The sequence below is a fragment of the Megachile rotundata genome, chromosome 5 (genome assembly GCF_050947335.1).
Source record: "Megachile rotundata isolate GNS110a chromosome 5, iyMegRotu1, whole genome shotgun sequence".
Lineage (NCBI taxonomy): Eukaryota > Metazoa > Arthropoda > Insecta > Hymenoptera > Megachilidae > Megachile > Megachile rotundata.
Window position 1 is genome coordinate 16,941,476 of NC_134987.1, and position 23,544 is coordinate 16,965,019.

General features: G+C 39.8%; 1 long non-coding RNA gene across 1 annotated transcript in view; it reads right to left on the reverse strand.

Moving 5' to 3' along the window:
* LOC143264520 (uncharacterized) overlaps nucleotides 1-23,544 on the reverse strand; it is a 258,801-nt gene that overhangs the window by 163,728 nt on the left and 71,529 nt on the right. The window contains exon 3 of the long non-coding RNA XR_013038254.1: nucleotides 2,790-2,835. This is a non-coding gene — a long non-coding RNA (uncharacterized LOC143264520). The remainder of the gene's footprint in view (nucleotides 1-2,789; nucleotides 2,836-23,544) is intronic.

Here is a 23,544-nt window from a genome sequence, read left to right on the forward strand (position 1 = left end):
TTCACAGAAAGCTGTAACTCGGAATTAACGTAAGGTTTCTGGACGTGTTAAATGTTTCTTCTTAGCACGCTAACTACCGTAGTGAAAATGGACATTTGTACTACGACACGCTATCGTATCGTTTACCAAAGATACGGTAGCGAAGAATTTGTAGATACAGTATGAAAATTCTTCGGTCTTAAAGTTCCGAAGTAAGACAGCAATTTAAAGACGGCAGTGGAATTGTCGGTCAGTAACGATCTTACGAAAGGTTAAAAATATCTGAAACATGCAAAAAACCGAAACTGGTACATGCCACCGTTCGGGTCTTGTTCAGACATGCGACGAGGCTCGAGCACCGATAGCGCAAATGCTTTGCGGGCGTAAAAAGCTGTAACTAATTGTACCGTTCGTTAGGAGAAATAAAAAGAGAGCGAACGAAGGAAGAGGGATGAGGGCAAAGAACGAATCCGCTCGTAAGAATTAGACAGGCATTTTGCATCGTATCGTGACCGCGGCAATTTGCATCGTAATGTAAGTCAATTACAGCGCGTTCCATAAATCACCAACACGTACTACGGCGTCGTTCCCTTCCCTGCACGCTTCCTTATTTTCGAGGATCACCAGAAATTCGTGGAGAGCGGCGCAACTTCCGCTCCAAGTGGCGCGCACAACGACGCGACGCGTTTCAACCCTTCTCCCACCTACCGAAATTTATTTCCATAAACGCCGCAAGTCGTGCGAGTCGCATTGGTACGCTGAAAGGAGACTTCTCGACTCCAGGAACTTCCGGTTGCCGACCAGAGTCCATGGATAAAGGAAGTTTCCCGGCTCAACCAGACTCCCCGGGAAACTTTGGCTCGACATTTTTTGTTTCGCCAGCTAACCCGTTACTCTTGTCAGTTTATTTCGCATTGACGAAAGCACAGAGGAACGATGTAAAATATTTATCGTGTTTTGGAAGAAATGTCCAACGTGACGAGAGTGGTTAAAATTGTTTCGTTTAATTCATTAATTAAAACGTCTACGATAAAGCTTATCTCGAGTTTCGATTCATTTAAGCTAAAAAACACATTTGCAAACATCGCGGATTCGGTTGTAAATCGTGGTGTAGGCGATCCACTATCTCTCTAATACGCGTCGCCGTTGCTCGAAAGCAGCGGTAAATTCCGAAAATAAATTGACTTTTTTTTCTCCGTCGGAACGAGCGAGGAGAGCGTTTAAGCAGATTACTCGTCCCGAAGTAATCCAAATAAAAGGAAGTAACAGGCCGACCGGTGGCCGCCGGGGCAAATAGCGGCCACGATTAAACGCTCCAAGACGGTTACATCGCTTCTCCTTCGAGTTTCAACGCGGATGAAATTAACCCAGCCCTGTACCTGCGCGCCAAACTTTTTCTTTCGATTCATTAAAACTTTAAGACTCGCCGTGTTGTATGATAACACTTGGAAACGGCGCTTCAAAGGGTAAAGAACAGAACGGAAAGTCGTGTTTGCTCAGTTTTCGTTTTACTTCGCCGGCCCTTTCGTGCGCCAAATTCGCCGAATAGAACTCCATAGCCTCCGCATTTCCGTAACTTCTTCCGACGACGCGAGACGATTAAATAAAGGAAGCGAAAACATCGTGGTTTCCGTAAGTCGTGAGAGATTGAACCTCGAACGGTTTGTTTTACCGTCAGCCAGACAGACGGCTTTATTCGAAATTTCGCTGTTTACGTGCCGAGTGGCCATGCGCCCGGAGACACCGTAAGACGCAAACGAGGCAATTAGTCAGCGGGATGCGCGCTGTTCTCACGGATTTTCACGGCGAGGAAAACGTCGAGGGCCTATGAAAAAAGACGTCCCTTCAGGCGTTCGTAGTCGCAAAACGGCCAACCAGGTCAAATTTGGAGAGGTTAACGCGGTGCAAATCAATGACCGACTGCATTCTGGGCCGCTTGTTCGATATAGCGGATTCGGCGTAAGCGCCTTATAAATGATTTAATACGACAATGCGATATCATTACTGCCTTGCCGTTACAATATTTTAGCACCATGTAATATGACGCTGCTGATATTGTGACACTGACATTTATAATATTACTAGGTATGACACAACACGGTATTGGTACTTCGCTATGTTATCGTGACTCGATGACACGGGGATGATATGATACCGACGTACCACAGTGCTCTGATGCTATGATGCTATGATACGATGACGCCATTATATCTTAGCGATACCTTGATGATACCATACTCTGATAACTAGAATATTACAGTATGATACCAGAACGCTACAAGTATTACAGTTAGAACAGAACAATCGTGAATATGTTCGTTGCCGCTGAATCAACAGTTTGGACTAACGGTGCCATTTTTAACAAACAATCGAGAAGCAGAGCGAATAGACTTGGCGAGGTTTATCGTGAAAACATGCCTTGCCAGAAGAAAGTCTAGGATTTTAGTTCACAAAAGTTATGCCTCCATTCTGGACGTAACAAAGGATCACAGCATGGTAACGCGGGGACGTGGAAGAAACTACCCAAAGAGAAAGGTCTGTTTTTTCGGGTTCCGGTTACGGTTCGTCCATTAAAAATTAATAAATTTAACCGAACTATAATTAACCGACCAAATGAAAAACTCTTTAGAAGCAGAAAGTTTTGTTCCACAGTTCTTTTTTATTTTATGTTTCTAAATTTGGGAACACAACGGGTTGGGAAAAATTTATTTTTTTGTTCATATGACAATTACGAGGCTGTCATAAATCTGAGATCATCTATTCAAGCGATTTCACACGTCATTGTACTCGTATATGTATAATGATCTTACCTTGAAACTGTTGTCCTGTGTATTCCTCATGGAACAGTACAAAAATCTGTAACAAAAGAGAAATTCAATTTTAGTAGCTGCTAAAATATCTCGGTGTTTAATTAGTACAACTAATCTATTTTATTTGATATAGTATCTTGATATTGTTATCTTGTGTTAAACTCATCATTGGCCAGGTTACCTCGTGAAGTTGATGAACCACATATTTACTCGTGATCGACACCATAAGGTGTTATAGGCTGTTTTCTATACGACTCGAAAGCATGGGTAACACGTTTTGTTCGTAGGTTAGAGATTGCCTTGGGGTCTGTAACATAATAGGTACCGTACTGATACTTGACCCTTGGAAGGACTCAACGGGGGGTTCTCTTCAACCTCACTCAAGCTTTTGTATAGGGTGTTTCCACATAAGTGCCATTTGTGGTTTTTGAGGCTGCCATTGGCCTGGGACTTTACGGATCCTGCTAAGAGTACTAGTTATAAGCCGGATTTTTTCTCGAGTGCACCTCAGGGAAAGTTTGTGTCATGAATATTGCAGCTGGTTTCCACACGATTCTGATGATTCACTTTTATTTCTGACCTTCGTATTTCCAAGAAAATTCAACTTAGATCACGACTTCCAAATTTGCAAATTCAGTAATTAGCAGATGCCTGCTCCTTTCGTTGAATTTTTGATACGGTGCAGTAAACTTTCCGAAAATACCGAGTACATTTAAAAGCATACCTCGAAAACGAACCGCACCATTCGTCAAAACGACGTAAAAATACCGACCATGTATTTCAACGGATTCGACTGTCTTGCAAGAAAATTCAACTTAAAAATATCACGACTTCCAAATTTGCAAATTCCGTAATTAGCAGATGTCTGCTCCTTTCGTTGAATTTTTGATACGGTGCAGTAAACTTTCCGAAAATACCGAGTATATTTAAAAGCATACCTCGAAAACAAACTGCACCATTCGTCAAAACGACGTAACAATACCGACCACGTATTTCAACGGATTCGACTGTCTGCGTTATATAAATAGACTATCCGAATAAAGATTAAAAGAAAAAGATCATATTTATAGATACATCACAGTGTGTAGGAAGGTGTACAAAAGGCTCGGAGTTTAAATCATTCAATCCTATCCTCCGCTATTATTCTTCTCTCCCCAAAATAACACAACCTGTTCCAGTTTCGCGATCGTATATAACTGCTCTAGCTTCAATATTTAACTGCATCCTCTTACACTAGCTTCCACATCAATTACAATACAGCATCCTGAAATGCACCGTCTACGTGTCATAAAGAGTACAAAGTATGCTCCGGAAGCGTTTACGAGACCAGAATTCTTTTCCGATGTATCCTCCTTTCAAAAAATATTTAATGGCACGCCATTAGTTACGACTTAATTGCAGTTTAGTTTCTCGACAATTCGAGTTTCGTGGAAGAAGTTCGAAACAGAGGGACAACGGAATCAACGAAATAAAGATCGAGCAAGAATTTTCTCGTTACCCCTAATAGCAGCGGGGTTAGAGCCGGAGAGGACTCGCTCGGTGCGCATTTCTTTAATCAAACCTAATCAAGGAACCCTTTAAGGGGTATCTCGGAGCCAGCCGGCTACGGCAAATAGATAAACTTGCTGCGAGTTCCCGACAAAAGTGGCCGATGATTCGCCGGAGAAAACTGTTCAAATACGAAAGTCGTTTGGTCGTGTAGCACGTGCGAAATGGAAGCTACAGATTGGAGGGCAGAGCGGAAAAACTTCTTCAAACTTCTTCCGGACGTGGTCGAAGGAAAAGATCTGGCCGCAACCTTCGTGGTCTTGTTGTTCGCCATCCCGTGGGTCTTCTTACCACGCGATAACTTGTTTCTCACGTACACTTCATTAGCTACTCCTCCGCGGGGACATCGGACTTCTTTTTGGGGCTCGAGATTACTTCCCGTTGAAAACCAATTTCGCAACGGCACGGACTGGGCAACATGAAAAGGTCGGGGAAAAAACTGACGTGCTTCGTTTAGGCGAACGCTGTGTTTGTATTATCTGTCTGGAACCTTGTTACGACTACGGAAGTGAGCTACGATCTGTTTTTACAAACTCTGGAAAGTAACACGGAAACTCTGGAAGTTTCGCGAGGTTTCTTTTTTCCATTTTATTCGAGACGCCAAGTAATTAATTCCGTTCGTTTATCACGAATTTGTGTCATTTGATTTGTGTAAATTGGACATTCGATACCGAGTAATGCACAGAAAATTAGAGTTAATTGGCAGGAACGTTTATCGTCAACATTTCCAGTCGGCCATGACGATAAAAGTTACGTAGAACGTTTATTTCACTTTCAAGGCGAAAGATTTCCATCTCACGAGGACATAATTTGCCCGCACTTAATTGCTCGCGCTATTTGGTGCAGCAGGGCGCAGCCAACTACGTAAATGCGAAACAATTACTTCAACGAGATACCGTGATGAGATGATGAGCTGGAACGATGGACACTGTCTCATCCGTCTGTCGCTGCGTCTAAACGATGCACGGGGTAGATTCGCGGCTTTCCAGTTATTTCGTAGAAACTAAGAAAAAAGAAACTGTATCTTCGAGCGCCAATTATAAGTACGCCGATACACGCGATCCGTGCAACAATGTAACGCGTGCATGTAAACCGTGCGAGTAAGCTGTCCTCATCTGTAATTTCGTTTTAACGCCGCGTAAAAGGGTTGTTGAAAATGCACGTAATGGCCAACGAACGAACTTCGCGATTACAAATCGTTTACCAACACATTTTTGCTTGTCGGCCTCATTCGAACATGCTCAATTTTACTTCTGAGATTAAGTTCGTCATGCGAATTGCTTTAATGCGTTTTGGACAGGGAAATGTGGATAAGAAATGGTCAGGGACGTTGTCGAATATTGGACAATTTTGGGATTTGGGAATTTTGGGATTTGGGAATTTTGGGATTTGGAAATTTTGGGATTTGGAAATTTAGGGATTTAAGGTTTTGGAAGTATGGGTATTTGGGGATTTACAAATTTGGGGACGTAGAAATTTTGGAATGTAGGGATTTGGGGACATAGGAATATGGGGGCGTAGAAATTTGAGGACGTAGGGATTTAGGGGATGTAGTAATTTGGGGACATAAGAATTGGGAGATATAGAGATTTTGGGACGTAGGGATTTGGAGACACAGATATTTGGGGACGTAGGGATTTGGGGACATAGGAATTGGGGAACGTAGTAATTTGGGGATGTAGAGATTTGGGAACGTAGAAATTTGGGGACGTAGGGATTTGGGGACATAGGAATCTGGGGGCGTAGAAATTTGGGGACGTAGGGATTTTGGAGATGTAGTAATTTGGGGACATAAGAATTGGGAGACATAGAGATTTTGGGACGTAGGGATTTGGAGACATAGATATTTGGGGACGTAGGGATTTGGGGACATAGGAATTGGGGACGTAAGGAATTGGGGGATGTAGGAATTTGTAAAGCTTGGAAATTTGAGTATTTGGAAATTCAGAAATGTTAGAATCCGACAATTTAGAGATTAAAAAATTTAGGAATTGAGAGACTTGAGAATTCTGATAATTTGGTGATTCAGGACATGAAAGTTGGAAAGCCTGGGTACTGAGAAATTTAAAAATCAATATCTTCAGACATGTAGAAAATCAAAAATTAAAAAATTTAGACTTACAAACCACTCGAACATGAACTAAAAATATTTTAATAATTCAGGGAACATGAAAATTGGAAAGCTTGAGTACTGGGAAATTTAAAAATCAATATCTTCAGACATGTAGAAATTCAAAAATTAAAAAATTTAGACTTACAAACCACTTGAACATGAACTAAAAATATTTTAATGAATCAGAACATGAAAGTTGGGAAGCTTGGTACTGACAAATTTAGAAATCCCTATCTTCACAAATGAAAGAATTTAGAAACTTAGACTTACAAACCACTTGAACATGAAAAAATATTTTTCACTGCAATTGAAGTTGAAGCAATAAATATTTGCTACCGACATTGATACATTTTCATCGTTCAAAAATAAGTTTCTTTATCTCGGTTTTTTATGAAGTTCCCAACTTGCAGACGCCTGTGAGGTGCAACGTTGAATGAGGTGCAGCCGAGATTAAACTCGTATAGCACTGGAAGACGGATTTGTTCGCTGAAGATATCCTCTATTCCGGGCAAGCAGTAAAACGGGTGAATTATATCTGATGAAAATAACAGACATTGACGTGGAAGTTTATTACGTTTTATAGAGAAATTTCATATGAGTTAACCGTAGGAAATAGTCGGTTTATTGCACCTCTCTTTGGTTCTGCCCATATTAGATCATATACATGAGGTAGTTAGCGAATATGTATACTATTTTCGTATTCTGACAAATATATTTGCTTTAACTATTATTAACACATTTCCCATTTAGATTCTTTAGTGTATATTTAATGTATAAGGGACATTAACCCTTTTCACATTGACTTAATACACGTATGTTCATATATCAATTTACTTGAAAATTTTAGCAAAGTAAGTTTCAAAATATCAAGCTTCAGCTTCAAAAGTTTCTGATTGCGAATGACAGAAAAATGACTGAAAGTCATGAAACAGGAAGAATCAAAGAAAGTTCTGTCCTATATTAAATTCACAGCCTGTTAACCAAAAATATGGAGGCAGTGAATGTCGTAAAGCAAAGTTCATTTAATGTTTCGAGGAGCAGTCGTTGAACGAACTGCAGTTTCCACTTACAGATCAAAATTCATGATAGTTAACATTGTTCCATAGTGGGAGGGACTTTCGAGATAAAATTATTATGGACGGGCTCGATTTTACTCTCGGTTTCCAGCGTGGTTCTCGTGCGTCATAAATTCCGTCCATTCGCTAGGGACAATCGTTGAGAATTTAATGGACGCAGCGAATCAAATTTCGAGATGCGCGGTCGTTTTCGAGGGAAGAAAGTTAACAGCGTGAGACTGCGTGCAACACGGCCGGCACAATTAAAAAAGCACGCATATGAAACGGGCTTCGAATAAAAGCGATCGTGTTTTATTCCTTCTTTTGTTCTTCGTACTCGAACTAATGTTAAACCTTAATTAACGTTGAATTTACGCGCGGGAAAATAAATGACGATAATGAATTCCGATTTTAGCTAACAATTCTCGCTCTACGTTATTGTCTGAACGGAAAAAATAATTCCGTGCACTGTAAATATAAAGCGCAATTTCAGAAACCTTTTATCAAGGGAGAGACAGAGATATTAATATTTCTGTGAGAGACTGAAATTCATTGTTGCTTATTGAATGCTCCTTAACTTTCTTCGAATCGCGATTGTCTCGGTTGTATTTTGTTGGAAATGTGGAGCAGACTTTCGAGCGTGTTCTACGAAACTCACAGATTTTGTGCAATAATTACACCTGTAAAATATTATGCACGAACACTGATCAAAGCAAACTCTTTACGACTCGAATACCCGTGGCAAGAGTCCTCATTATATCATTAACCCTCGAACGACGGAGTCGGGTCAATCGCGACCTACATTCCGAAATGTGCACAACGGTAGTATCGGAATATAATGGCGAAGAGGAAAGTTGGGAAATTGCGAGTATCGAAATTTTGGAATTGGGACAGTGGGGAATTGGGCAAGTTTTAATTTTGGAAGCTGCGAATTAGGGATCGGTAAATTTAGGGAGTTGGAAATTTAGGGGGTGATAATTTAGGATATGGAAAATTGGGAATTTGAGGAGATATTTAATTGGAAGTGTGGAAATTCGGGGATGTAGGAATTTGGGGATGTAGAAATTTGAGGATGTAGGAATTCGGGGTTGTAGAAATTCGGGGATGCAGAAATTTGGAGATGTAGGAATTCGGGAATATGAAAATTTGAAGATGTAGGAAATCAGAGATGTGGAAATTCGGAGATGTAGGAAATCGGGGGATGTAGAAATTTGGAAATATGGGAATTCCGGGGTGTAGAAATTCGGAGATGTAGAAATTTGGAAATGTAGAAATTCGAAGGCGTAGAAATTTGGGGATGTAGGAATTCGAGGGCGTAGAAATTCGAGGGCGTAGAAATTCGGGAATGTAGGAATTCGGAAGTGTAGAAATTCAGGGATGTGGAAATTCGGAAATGTAGAAATTCGAGAGCGTAGAAATTCGAGGGCGTAGAAATTCGAGGGCGTAGAAATTCGGGAATGTAGGAATTCGGAAGTGTAGAAATTCAGGGATGTGGAAATTCGGAAATGTAGAAATTCAAAGGCGTCGAAATTCGGAAATGTAGAAATTTGAAGGCGTAGATATTCGAGGGCGTAGAAATTTGAAGGCGTAGAAATTCGAAAGCGTAGAAATTCGGGAACGTAGGAATTAGGGGGTGTCAATATCCCTCAAGAATTTGGGAGATTTGGAATTTATGAAAGTAGAAATCTACAAATACGTGAATTTAAGAATTCTGTAATTTCAGACCTTACTAATTTTGGACCTCCAAAATTAAAAAATTATCAGATTCAAAAACCTGAGAACTTGATCATCTAACAATATATAATTTCAAAAATTCCTAAAGACTAAGAACCAAAATTCCACGAAAATTCAACCAATCTGCTTCCGTAATCAAACCGCTTAAAATTAGCCACAATTACCAAAACAAAAGCCTTGATTCCAAAATTAAAACACAGAATCCCTGATTAACTTGAACACTCGATTCGCAGCGATAATAGATATTCCACAAATTGTCCGAGGGAATAAGTTGAGAAAATATAATTTCGCATCATGATTCCCGTCGATTCAATCGCTGTTAATTACACATTCGGCTCGGGGCAATGAATGCAAAGTTATCACCGATTCGTACGCACGTTACAAACTCGATTTCGCAATGCCCTGGAGCTCACATAAGCGTTTAGGCGGATTATTTTCATCGACAGAGCTTATTTACTTCGCTTGTCAGCGTGCATTCATTCCGCGGGACGTTAAATACAGTAGATACGTAATTAAACACCGAAGAATACAGCGATTATCAATTGTTATCACATGTTTTGCATATATTCTCTACGGTTCTCTATTCTTTCCTTAAGCGGATTTCGTTTTTTATTTGCACACTCTATCAATTTCGATGGTTGTGCAAATAATACTTGAATGAGTATCGGTTACATTTACTCGGTGTATTTTTATTCATTGTGAGATCTATGCATTGTGATGTGCGGCACTGTTCTCGTTTTTTTGGAAAGCAGCAATTTCCAGGTAATCGTGGGTGAAGTCGTTTATGGCTTTATAGGTTAGTTAGGTTAGTAGGTACCAGTTAGGGTAGTTACTGATTTATTTTATTCAGCATCGGTTTGTATTTGGTTGTAGATATTTTTTCTCTTCTGGGAGGTTCTTGATATTTTTACATTATTGTAATGTTTAAGTAAATAATTATAAGAATATTGATGGTTGTAGTCAATGAGTTGTCGAATTAGAGGAAGAGGCTAACGTTTCACCCCCTCAGGTAGGGTTGAAGAATTTCGATTTTAAGATTACTACATGCCCGTATGAACAATATGCCTGTACAATACGTTAATTATGTCTATGATTCATAAATATGATGCTTCTAAAACAATTTTAGGTTAGGTTTTCTTCATAAGGTGCTACATAAACAGTCTTAAGTTTTTCCCGCCATAAGACCCTGACGCATCTTATGAAGCATAAAAAAATCACATAATTTAATTTCATCATTAAACAGCATCTTATTTAGAGCACCCTCTATTTTCAACTGCATACTACAATTAAATTACATTGTACTACTAATTGTTCATCTCCCTCTTAATATACAACACATTATATATTAATACATTTATTTGAAACATTTTCTCAAAAACATTTGATAACAGACAATATACAAGCAACTCAGGCGATACAGCCAAAAGAATCACCCTGCAATTGCTTTTATATCTCACATCACATCGATACGACCAGCGACAGAATCTTTGTTCTTCCGCGACTCCGTTAATAAAACTCTCACAAGATGTCGTGCGTCGACTAGCGATACGCGTGCTATGAAACGAAATGGCTGATCCAGGAAATTCCCAATGAAAAATTGTTTTCCCGAGCGAATTGAACAATACTCGCTACCCTTTCATTATACTGCAGACGATAAGAATCCTCGGACGTTCTTCGCGTACGTGCGTCGAATTTTAAAATGCACTTAACGCCGGCCCGAGGGAACGTACGACGTGAAAAGTTCCCGCTTCCTTTAATTGGATCCGTTTCTATTAACTATTAGAAACGGCGAGTTACCGCACCCCTCACGATCTGAATCATTTTCATTACCTCGTTGTTATAACGCTTTACGTCACGGGAGCTAAGGACTTACAGACCCGGTATTACGCTTTTTAATGAACTGGAGATTTGAGGTTTAAGTTTACTGCTTGTGATCGTCGTTTTTTGGGGATTTTGGGGATTTGGGAATTGGGGAATTAGGAACGAGGAGTTGGGGATTTTGGAATTTGGGGATTTGGGAATTAGGGAATTAGGGGACTGAAAAGTTGGAGATTTGGACACTTGAGAATTTCGCATTTTGGGGATTTGGGGATTTGGGAATTGGGGAATTAGGGAATTAGGGAATTAGAGGACTGAGGAATTGGGGATTTTGACACTTGAGAATTTCGAATTTTGGGGATTTTGACACTTGAGAATTTCGAATTTTGGGGATTTGGAAATTGAAGAATTAGGGAACTGAGGAGTTTGGGATTTGGACACTTGAGAATTTCGCATTTTGGGGATTTGGGGATTTGGGAATTGGGGAATTAGGGAATTAGAGGACTGACGAATTGGGGATTTGGATACTTGAGAATTTCGAATTTTGGGGATTTGGAAATTGGAGAATTAGAAAACTGAGGAGTTTGGGATTTGGACACTTGAGAATTTCAGGGTTTACGAATTCTGGAATGTAGGGATTTGGAAATTTAGAATTTTGAGAGCTTGAGAATTTGGAAACTTGAGAATTTCAAAGCTCAGAAATTTGGGGGCAGAAATTTCAGAAGTGAAGAATTTCAAGAACTTGAAAATTTGGAAGCTTGAGAATTTCAACCCTTGGAAGTTTAGCCTTAAATCACCCTTAAATCACCACTCTAAAAATACAATAATCTCAAACTAAATTACCGCCTACCAAATTTCAGAATTTTCGACATCCCAAACGTAGACATCAAAAACCTCGGAAACGTACTTTCACCTCAACCCTTAACCTATATTTCAAAGCACTTCCCTCAAGAGTATCAACATCAAGCTTTAACATCCTTTGCTCCAACCTTAACACGTTGATTCTGTAAGACAATAGTGTGCACCTCTGTTACCGTAAGAGTCCTCCAACGTCGAAGCAAATTTCGCATAAATTGTGCAAGGTTAACGCTTCTGCGTAGGATCGATTTCCCTTTGATCGTCGGGCAAACTTGGCGGAGTAAGACCACCTAAACGAGTGACTTTGGAAAGTTCGTTCCTTGTTCGCGTGTTCGAGATGGTAGCTCGAAATCAATCAAAATTATCTATCACGGTACAGTCAATCGATGTTGATTAACGCGGGGCAAAAGAACGGGAACAAAGGGTGAAATAAAAAAGGAAGAAACTGAAGAGCGTTTACATCGAAAGCCTTTTTAGTCCCTTTTATTTCCCGAGTTAATCTCTTGAACCAGCAATCTGGCTGTCCCCACGTGCTCCTTTGTTTTCGTTCCATACTCCTTTTTTTTACGCGGCCTTTGCCGGCGAGTTCACAAGCCGGTAATTGGAATTTTGTAACGAGACTGGGGGGAACACTTTCGAGAGAACGAATCTGCTGAAAATTGTGATTACAGAGCCGTTTAATTAATGTATGATATCATAACATCGTAATAGTGTCTCTCCGTTATGCTTTAATTAAATGTGGCTTCATAAAAGTTTAACCCATCCGACCCCGGTACATCCTATCGATATACATCTAGATTTGTTCGCATTTTAATTTAAAGTTATGTCATGAGCCTGTTGTGCATTATAGGGCGGGTAAAGAGATACACCACATTTTTTAATTAAACGGTAAATTTAATTTCGGTAATATTTACTATACGAGCCAATGTACATACATCCCTCTAGAGTCACATATTTTTCTTTCTTTTCTCAATCAAAAGCAACGTAAGTTCTTTCGCGTCTCAGAGATCATCCCCTACAGGATCTAATTGTCATCCGAACGCATCGGAACGCATCGAAAGATCGAATCACCGGTAAACACGTCGGAAGCTCAATTCCGAGAGTCACAGGGATCTCCATCGCTTAAGGTATCAAGAAACGATGTTTACCACAAAGGGATCGATACCAAGGTGTTCTCCGAATTCCATCGCGCAAAGGATCAACAATTTGATCGCACGAAGTTTGATAGGGTATCAAATAGGGCTTAACAGATGGCAAGTCGACGTTTGAATCAGATATAATTTCGGGACGGATTCATCGCGGCGGGTGAGGACAGAGGAGGTCACAGACAGGACAGCCAGGGACGCGGAGGACGCGATTTATCATCGCTTATCGGTGAAAACGAGCGTAACACCGGTAACGTGTAATTGCGCGTATATCGTTGACCCGCAGTTATCGGCGATAACCGTGATTATCGATCGCGCACACCCCTCATTTTCCGCACGATTTTCAATTACCATTCGACGCGTTTACGGCCCGTCAATAACTCCCGTGGATCGCAATACGTACCTATGCATGTCGAAAAGCTTCGATTGACGAATACGCGTTATTACTAGCTTTCGACGGCTACCAACATCCCACTCTTTTCCACCCATTTATCCAACCATTTCCTGTCTTCGCTGCACCTAACTCTTCATATATAGTATCGTCGACAACCTGTCGTCAAATTTTTATGCAAAGTACTTTCAACTGGATAGCTACTATTTTGGCTGCATATCTTTAAATATACAAATTATTGAACAGTTCATAAAACATGCGAGCTCAAATGCAAATTCATGTATGTGAATTTATAGGATGTCTGATATATGAACGTCTGATATGTGGATGACATATTCTTAATTCACCCATTCAAGCTTTGTGAACATTATATAATGTACATAACATTTTGTCTTGAATTTGAAAACATGATAAAACTTATTTTTATGACACAATGTACATATGTGAACTTATAGGACATCTGATACATGTACATCTCATATGTGGATGACATATTTTTAATTCACCCGTTCAAGCATGTGTACATTATAATGTATATGACATTTATTTTGTCTCGAATTTGGAAACAGGATGAAACTTATTTTTATGACACAATGTACATATGTGAACTTATAGGATATCTGATACATGTACATCTCATATGTGGATGACATATTTTTAATTCACCCGTTCAAGCATGTGTACATTATAATGTATATGACATTTATTTTGTCTCGAATTTGGAAACAGGATGAAACTTATTTTTATGACACAATGTACATATGTGAACTTATAGGATATCTGATACATGAACGTCTGATACATGTACATCTGATATGTGGATGACATATTCTTGTTTCGCCCATTCAAGCTTTGTGCACATTATAATAATATACATAACATTTTGTCTTGAATTTGAAAGCATAATAAAACTTATTTTTGTGACACAATGTATGTGACATATGTGATAATGTACAGAATCAAAGAATGTGACAAACTGCAACAAACGACTCAATTTGAAATTATTGTACGCTTGTCTGAAAGAGCAGTACAGTTCGATATGCACAACTGGTAACAGAGTTGGTTATAAGGTAGCTGACGCAGTGCAATGAAAAATAAGGTATCACATACGAGTGAGCAGTCGACATATTAATATAAACCCGTGAAAAGTACACGAAACTGTGTCCGAAGTAGCTGGCGTAATCGACTTTAAAAACTCGCTTAGTCGGTGAGATTACATCCAGAAAGATTAAGCTGACATCAAAAATATAGGGAGAAGAATCTAGAGAAGCGTTCGCATAAAAGTAGGAGAAATATTTGAAAGTTTGTCTGAATCGCAGTTACTCGACTGCAAACAGGTCGTAGTTCCAAGTTGATTTCTGATTCAGAAAGAAACTGCGTCCCGGTGATAAGTCGAAGTTTCCCGTTGATTATAGACACGTATATACAGAAAGATTCTCGGATGTCGTTCGAATAAATTAGCGAGAACTTTCAGTGAAGTCGTTGGCCACATTAATATCCAAGGATCTTCCGGTTCGTCCGGTGTGAAATGTGAAATGAAAGAGCGGAGCCAGGAAACGGTGTCTCCGAGCCAAGATATCTCGTTCCGACGTTAGTCGATAGGTTCGAGGCATCAGGGTAAAAAATAGTCGCATAAATCCCGGGGGGAAATCGATCTCGGATTCTCTTTTCTCTAGCTATCCACGATGGTCGTCTCGTTCCTGACGGCGCGCGAGATTTACTCGCGACCAAGAACCAATTTCGTCCCTACATCAGTCATATATCTACTTGATTAGGCGATTTGTTGGCCGTGTGTGGATTCATTTTGGCGGAAGACACGTCGATCTTGCCCACGTTATCGAGCTCGACTCTCCCTAACGCGACCATAAATCCGAGCTCGATTAAATCAATTTTATTCGCCTACGGTTTGATACATTCTTCATTCCAAATAATTCTGTTACCGGAGATTGTTCATTACAATTTCGTTGAGTCATTGGGGAGCCACCACAAAAATGTCGGTGATTCAGCGTACAAGTATTGGACATACTTTGATGCCTTTCAGAAAAACAGGTTTAAAGAGTCACTTGCATACCATGCTACATAAATGTTAAAAATTCAAGAAATAAATTAGGTACATTTTTAAAAAATTTCTTGAATGTAAATAATACAGTTCAGTGGCACACAACAGCTCACAATAATTTAATACCGAAAAATAATTTACAAAATCATAAATATCTATGTATCAACGACAAGCAAAAGTATTATTTTAAATAAATCCGTGAATATAAATAGAAGATAAGAAATGTAAAGTGTATTTAAATTATAACCAGAGAACGGTAAATAGTAATTATGATTATAAAGTGTCGTGCTACATACGTCCATTTTCATTGTAGCACTCGACGCGATAAAATCGATACAGAGAATTGACAGTTATCATCGGACTCGTTCCATTTCACCGGGAGTCCAAACGAAAGTACAACTAAATTTAGGTTTTCAGTGAATATTAACGAATCGAAACGCAACACGGCTCTTTAACATTGCAGGATTTTCGCATCTTCGTCGCTTTGAAAGCACACCGTGACTGATTCCGCGTGCTATACATGTATTAAAGTTTTATAGCGGTTGCAGAGGTAAAGGTGGCGAAGCCAGCCACCCTTCGCTAGCACGTCGCTCTAGAATTTTTAACGTTCCTTTTTACATTGTTTATTTATTGGGTCCTTTTAGCCGGCATCGTAGCATCGACGGTATCGATCAAAGCTTACATCAATTTATTATGCACGCTCTAAATTGTTCTTCATTCGCGGATAGGTAAACTTTATAAAAACAACGATAACGTCTTAGAGCGTGAACAAGATTCTGTCGACATAAAAAGTGTGAGATACTTGATATTTTGCTGCTAAAGATTTTTGAGATTACAAAAATTTTCCTGCAAAATTGTGTGTTAAATTTGAAAATATAATGATATCCTTTGAAAGCAAGAAAAACGTTCAATAAAACATTTTTGGTAAACGTTATTTCTGCCTCTGGGATTCGAACACCTGATATTTTTTAATATTCGTCGGTGAAAAACCAACGCATCGGAAAGAGTGACGAGGAATGACAAACTGTAAAACGAGAAATGGAAAATGAAACGAAAAAGTGCTGCATATGCAGAAAAAAGTTTATGTTTGGAATAAAACATCTTATTAAACATACATTTCGCGCTTTTAATCGTTATCATTCGTCGAGCTTCGCGATTATACGCAACACGACTCGCAAATAGTTTCAGCACATAACTGAAAAGATAACCGAGTGTTAAATTCATGAAAAAAAATTGGAAACTGTAATATTTAGTAGACGTATTAGTATACGACTATCGGACAAAGCTTTGTAAAGAACTCGAACTACTTCTTTTTCATTTAAATGGCAACACAAGATAACAAGTAGGAGCTTCAACTCTTTTTCCCTTGGGGAATTCGTTAATCAAAACAGAAACTTCTTTTTCATCGCTATACAACTGTTCGCAGAGAAACGTTCGTAATTACTTCACAAAGTTGAATTAAATTAAATTGAACCATAATGCTCTACAGTCGCGACCCAACTTCCTGTGCGTTTCATTATCTTCCTATTCGAGTGTACATTGGATAAAAAAATTAATTTTATCAAAACAGTTTGTGAGAGCACGTTTTCAACTGTTGGTTGAATGTCCAACTTCAGTTTCATAACTGATTTTCTGGATTTAATAACTTTGTTATTAAAATGAAAGGACATTAAATACTTCACATAATTATTTTCCTATTTACTCGTTGAATCATATGTCAAAGATTTGGTAACAGCCTACAGTTAAGTAGATGTTCATTAACGAACGGAATTAAACGAAAAATAGTTTCTGTGTCACAGTTTACAAAATACGAAATGAATAGGTAGCTTTTACCCTCGATCTTCTTCTATTGAAGAAAACACGACCGTATTACAGGCAACGATCAATCACAAGTTTCATAATGTGGAGCCGCTACTGATACCTACTATTATTCACCTAGCAGAACATGATACGGCTGTTCGCCGTTGCCAAGCAAACACGGGACAAAAGTTACCCAATTTTCCAGCGTATATAAAAATGAATCACACACGAGTCGAGTACACGTTCGCTTGACACCTGGTTCGCTAAGTGACACATAGGACAGGCAATGTATTAATTACGATTTTTAGCCGTCTCACCGAAGTAATACGCGAATGTTCCTACTTTCCTATTTATGTTACCTCGAAATTACGAATATGTTACTAAATGTAACTTACCACATTTATGATTGTATCATTCAGACAAGAATATTAAATTGGTCGACAGGAATTTTGTCTACAAAATGTAGGTGTTTACGTATATCAAGGTCTGCTGAGCATACATACATAAACCGTCTAATGATCACCAGCCATGTGTATGCATTTATATTGCATCAAGCTCTGCAAGTACAGACGTGTCATAAATGCGTAAATTTCCACCGACTAATGATCACCAGACTGAAGATATTCATACATTCGTGTTGTATCACGGTCTGCTACATATAGACATACCATACATGCATAGATATATGATCTAACGATTGTTGAACCTCATTCTTCCTTATTTATAAAAGAACAGAAAAAAAACAAGAAATATAATGAATGACTCACATGAGATGAAAAGTCATTTGCAGAACAATAAAACCATGTAGCAAGTAAAGGAATGGAAATAAAATGGCAGTACACGAGATAGCGCGCTGAGTATCAGGTCAGCAGAAAACCTTGAACGTCACCGTACGACTGTAGGACCTAAATCGATGAGCAAATCGTCAAAGCAGCAGGGTGTTAGAATGCAAGATGTGCGCAGCTTCGAGGTGCGAGTTCAACTTGATAATTACATTCTGTATCAGAGGAACTCGCGTCGAGTGCGTCTAGAATCTTGCAACGTAGGCCAGGATGCACTTGTACGGCCGCGTGCTAATCAAATTCCACGTTCCAATTCCGCGGGACGAGGGACGAGAGCATTCGTGACCGGTGCTCTTCGTTTGAGCCGAAATATTCTGCCGTGGCGATATTTTTGCACGGTGACTGTGCACGGTCCGCGGGCGCAATTTATAACGGCGCCCTTTGAATTTAACGGAGGCTGCGCGACGAGTCGGGCGTAGAATTTTAAACGGCTGTTCGTACAATACGTCACGTAGGCCCGCGATTCCTCGCTAGTCGGTTTGATCGATATTCACGGTCGAAGCAAAGTCTCCGTTCGCCGGGAAGTGTTGCCGATGTACATTGAATTAGCCCGAGTTAGACGCGACTCTGTTTGAAAGCTGTACAAACTCAGATTCTGAAGGGATCCGAGGACGTACGAGACTAGTACGAGAGTAGAATGATTTGCAATTATCTCGTGACCTTCAAATATGTCAGAATGGGTGTGGATAGCTTTCGTGACGATAATTGAAGTTATACGGGATATAGGATGTGAATATGGGGTGGAATATGCGGGATGTTATGAAACGCTAATTGGTTTCTCCAGGATGGACTTTTCAAACTTTTTACGAATCTGATATTTGTTAAAATATTCTGATATTTGTTAAAAGACAAATAAAATTGAACCTCCAAGGATCACATGACCAGTAATCGAATGTTAGCAATGAGATCTCATGAATGCTCTAGTAACCAGAAACTAATCAATAATTCTGATGGACCCAAACTCGCCAAGCTAACGAGATCGTTCAGAGGTAATAGAACTAGAAAGCGGTTATTTAACAGAAGGAGATTTGCTACTGCAGTCTTTCGGTTATTACAGTCGACCCGGAGTTACTGATGATCCTATTACCAGAAAGGATCGCGATGAATCCCACCGTGAAGACAACGATAATTCTCCCTATTAACAAGAGAGAATCTGCTTGCAATAATGACAAAGTTATGATAAAGGTGTACAAAGGTGTGCCTCAACTTTGCTAACCTATTGGAACAAACATGTATAGCATTTAGCTCATTGTTTCTGAATTCATGGCTATCTCGAATCACACCACCAATTCTGTTACCACCTGAGGGTAGCACAAAACCAACAGGCTGGTCTTTGACCCAAACACGAGAATGCCTGTTCGACGATGCATCCTGGAATCCTGTACGATGCAGGATTACGTGCCTTTGGCGAGGACGAATTCCTTTTATCAAAGCCCTGGTCTTCTTTGCGAACGCTTAAACGAGCTACGTCCTACAATTTGCGATTTACTTTAGTTCTCAAGCTTAACATTGTGAACTTTTTTATTTCAAACCCCAAAATTAAGGGTAAACTCAAGATTCTAAAGTCGAAGACTTACAAATTTTATATCAATCGAAAGAGGAGATTTCCAAATTTCTAGAAGTCACTTCAGAATTGAAGAGATACAGTATACGATAAATTCGTTGAGTTTTGCGTAGAAAGGCGGTTATTGGAAAAGATGTTGTGGATGCTGGTAGCACGTCGAGAATGCACTGGTTCCAGTCTAATTATCGAACTTTGGCTACGTCGAGTACAATTAGTGCGAGCGACTATCTAGATGGATGGCTAGCTTGGAACTTCGTGCGCTGCTGGCGTCGAAGTTCATCCGAAACTTTGGCTTCGTTATCGGATAGTAACCATAACTGTAACAGTCGATAGTGGTCCATAGGCGAAAAATATAAATGCGCTATGACATTGATGCAGTACATAGCAACTGATAGTAAATCTGCAACCGAAGTCGAAAAGCATTCACCCTGTTACGCTCGCAAAATCTTTCGACTACAATTCAGTTCTACATCAATATTGTCATTTGTAAAATTTCCGAAATAATCACCGAATATTTCTGAGTTATTTCCCTGCACGAGACAAGGCATTTGCAATTCTTTATTCACCCACAGAACGTCGTCTGGTTGCGTTATAAAAGTCTAAAATCTATCTGGCATCCCCAGGACTTGCGGAACGGCGAGACAAACCCACACTTTGTCACCCTATGTTGAAACCCCTGGTACCACCGCGCAAAAGATTGAAACCCCAGCAGTGAACCCTTGGCGCTACGGCGTGAAAAGAAACAGATTTTCTAGGCTGGTGGCTTACAAAAGGAAGGATAATCTGAGAAGATATGAAGGGTAAGCGTTTCGTTCCCGGTCTGCTAACACGGGTAAAGCTACCTAGCAAATCCATGTCTTTGGATCGGGACATTTTTCGCCAGCATGAAGTGTCTATGGGTGAAAAATTCATCGTTACGTAAGAATTTGTCGTGGAATGATGACAGACGTGGTAAATGCCTTCAAAATACGGGCTACTGAGTTTTTCAACGAGATTTCAACTTCCAAATTTCCCTGGAGGAAGGGACGGTCTCGTGTACATGGATATTAAACATCCGTTTGGACGACGTGCGGTATGTGGATTCAGGACTCTCTGTTTGAATGTTCCTTAATTGTAAAACGTCATTTAGCACTTATCTATGTACTTTCTTAGCTATGTTTCATAGGAACCTCCTTTGAACTAAGTAGGGTGTTATTGTATTAAAAGACATAAAATTCGAAAGGCCCTTCAATTCAACTGTGAGACATTGAATCGTAGCAGTACTGGTAAGAAGATCGCCCATAAAAAATGTGCCAGATGCTGTAAAAATTCATGTAGCAATATATGATCGTCCGAAAAAAATGTTGAGGCTCTTCACAGATTGATGACACAATGTCGTGGCTAGGACAGGATCGTTGAAAGTTTGATGAGGCATCGGAGGTGCAGCATGAAATAAAGAATGTGAAGTATTTCATCTATTAACGTCATCGTCCCTTCACATATCGATTTTTCTCTTAGATAACAACGTAACAGGACACGAATGACGGACCACTTGGACGGACAGACCATCAAATAAATGTCTGGCGTCGCTTTATGAATAACGCAGAGGTCGTGATTAAAATTCGGCACGAAACTCAAATTTCACAGCGTGCTTTACGATCGAACGACTTTCATATCTTTCCGACCGGTCTTTCCATCGTTTTCATTTTTGAAGAGCAGACGTCTATACGAACAAAAATTTCGGATTAAAGCTTTTCCGTAACGGTCGAGAATAAAATGTCCGTGTATTCTGTACTGTTCCTTCTACGATGTTAAATTTAGTAAAAGATGAAACGATAGTTCATTCGGTGGTTATAAATTGCGGATGGATGATTAGTATCGAATGTAATCACGATTCCTGCTATGCCAACTGTTAATTAATTAGTGATTATTGTTATCGTGATTGGCTAATAGGTAATTATAGAAGTAATAACAAAATGAATCACTGCTTAACGCCGATAGAAATCGTTCAATTACTTTGAGCGCAATTCAACGAGCGAATATCAAAAGCAAGACCAAACAGACTGAAGAAAATACTTGCTCAAAGACTTTTGCAACGACTTGGTAAATGAAAAAATTTCTCGACCGAGGCTCGTTTTCATCCCCTTGCCGGGCCTGAAGAAACAGCTTCGACGGGTTTACATAATTCTTTTGGCGTTCGTGCTCGCGAAATAGAGCAACGGCCACGGACGCGCGTTTAATGAGCGCGTATTTAGCGAGGTCTCATTCAGCCGGTCGTTTCTAAGCTGCTCGACATTACGAATTACCCGGTGCCCGGTGTCTTTCTTTCTCAACGGGTCAGCGGCTCCCTTTCAACCAGCGGAACATTCAATTTATCATGAAAAATGAAAAGAGAAAGGTGTAGAGCTCGACTCCCGTAAAACTGCGCGATTAAAATTGAAGCTAGAACGTAAAAACTGAGTAATCACGAACCAACTCGTGTAACTGCCTTCGGAGCGTTCCTCTCCACACGCTCCCCCATTACTGTGTACCTTCGTGCCGCTGCGCTACTACATGAAAAAGTATCCGACTAGATGAAGAACGCCTCGAACGTTCATTAATCTACCTTAAATAGCGCTTTAAATGCTATTATAACCTTAGATGTGGAGCTATAGAGCTCATTCTTTAGAGTACGATTTCTTTATATTAGATTACTCGAGTCAAATTTAATCTTCCAATTTGTATTTACCGGTTGTAGATTGTTTTCATCTTCGAAACTCTCTCAATTTTTTGAACCATCAAATGTCCAGATTTGCAGAAGTTAAAATTTGTACTCGCTTACATGCATTATCGTATGCCTAACATCATTGCACAGTTGTCTATCACTAACGTACACAATGTATTACCGAATGCGTAACGCGTTAAAAAGACACCTAAAGGTGAATGCTCTGCCTACCTAACAGTTCTGTGCGATTAACAGACCGCAAAACGCCGAAGGTTGGCCGGAAAAAGAACAGGGCAAACGCTTCACGGATCACGTTGCCGACCAAACGCGAATTTCTGATGTCGCTCGCATGCTCTTTTGATCTTCCTTGCAGATATTAATTGGACGGGCAAAGCCCCGAAAGGTTAAACAGCACAAAAGAAGCGAAAGAGACGCGCGGAACAGACCATTGAACGACAGTGTCATTAGAAGTTGGCCTTTAAAGCGGAAAACCTGTGGTGAACAAACGAAAATAAAAGAGGATCAAACTACGTAAACTCCGACAACCTGTTTTTCCATTTGCTTTCACCTCTTTTCATTAGGTTGGATTTTTTGTTTTTAATGGATCAAAGTTGTGGTCAGAAGGCACCGAGTTTTCACACTCCGGGATAAACAACGTTCGTCGGACAATGGAAAGCTTGACGCCTTTCTGACGGTTCTTCAATAATTGTCCAACGAAGAATTGTTGCTCCTTTGTTTTCGAGGATGTCGAGAAGGTAATTGGGTGTCTGTTTTTAAGCTGCCACGGGGATTTCTTATTTCCGCTTTGTCCTCTCTGGCCGCGAACCAAAGCTACTGTCAGCTTGCAGTTTCGAAGAAAGGAATTGTTGCTTCAGACTCGGGCTTTCGCGGTTTCCCACTTTCTTGTACGTTGTTTGGTTCACCGATATTGCAGCTTTCATCAAGGATCCCAATCGAAACTATCAACCCTTTGCCTAGCTAATAAATGCATAAAATATTCGATGCAGACACACTTGCAATCCTTAGTGCAATAGGCTAGTCATTAATTATCTGCTGCAGTATAATTTTCGACTAAAACTCTATTAATATTAAAATATGTAAACAAAAGTTTGAGCAAAGCGATAAGTACTAATGACAGCGGTTTT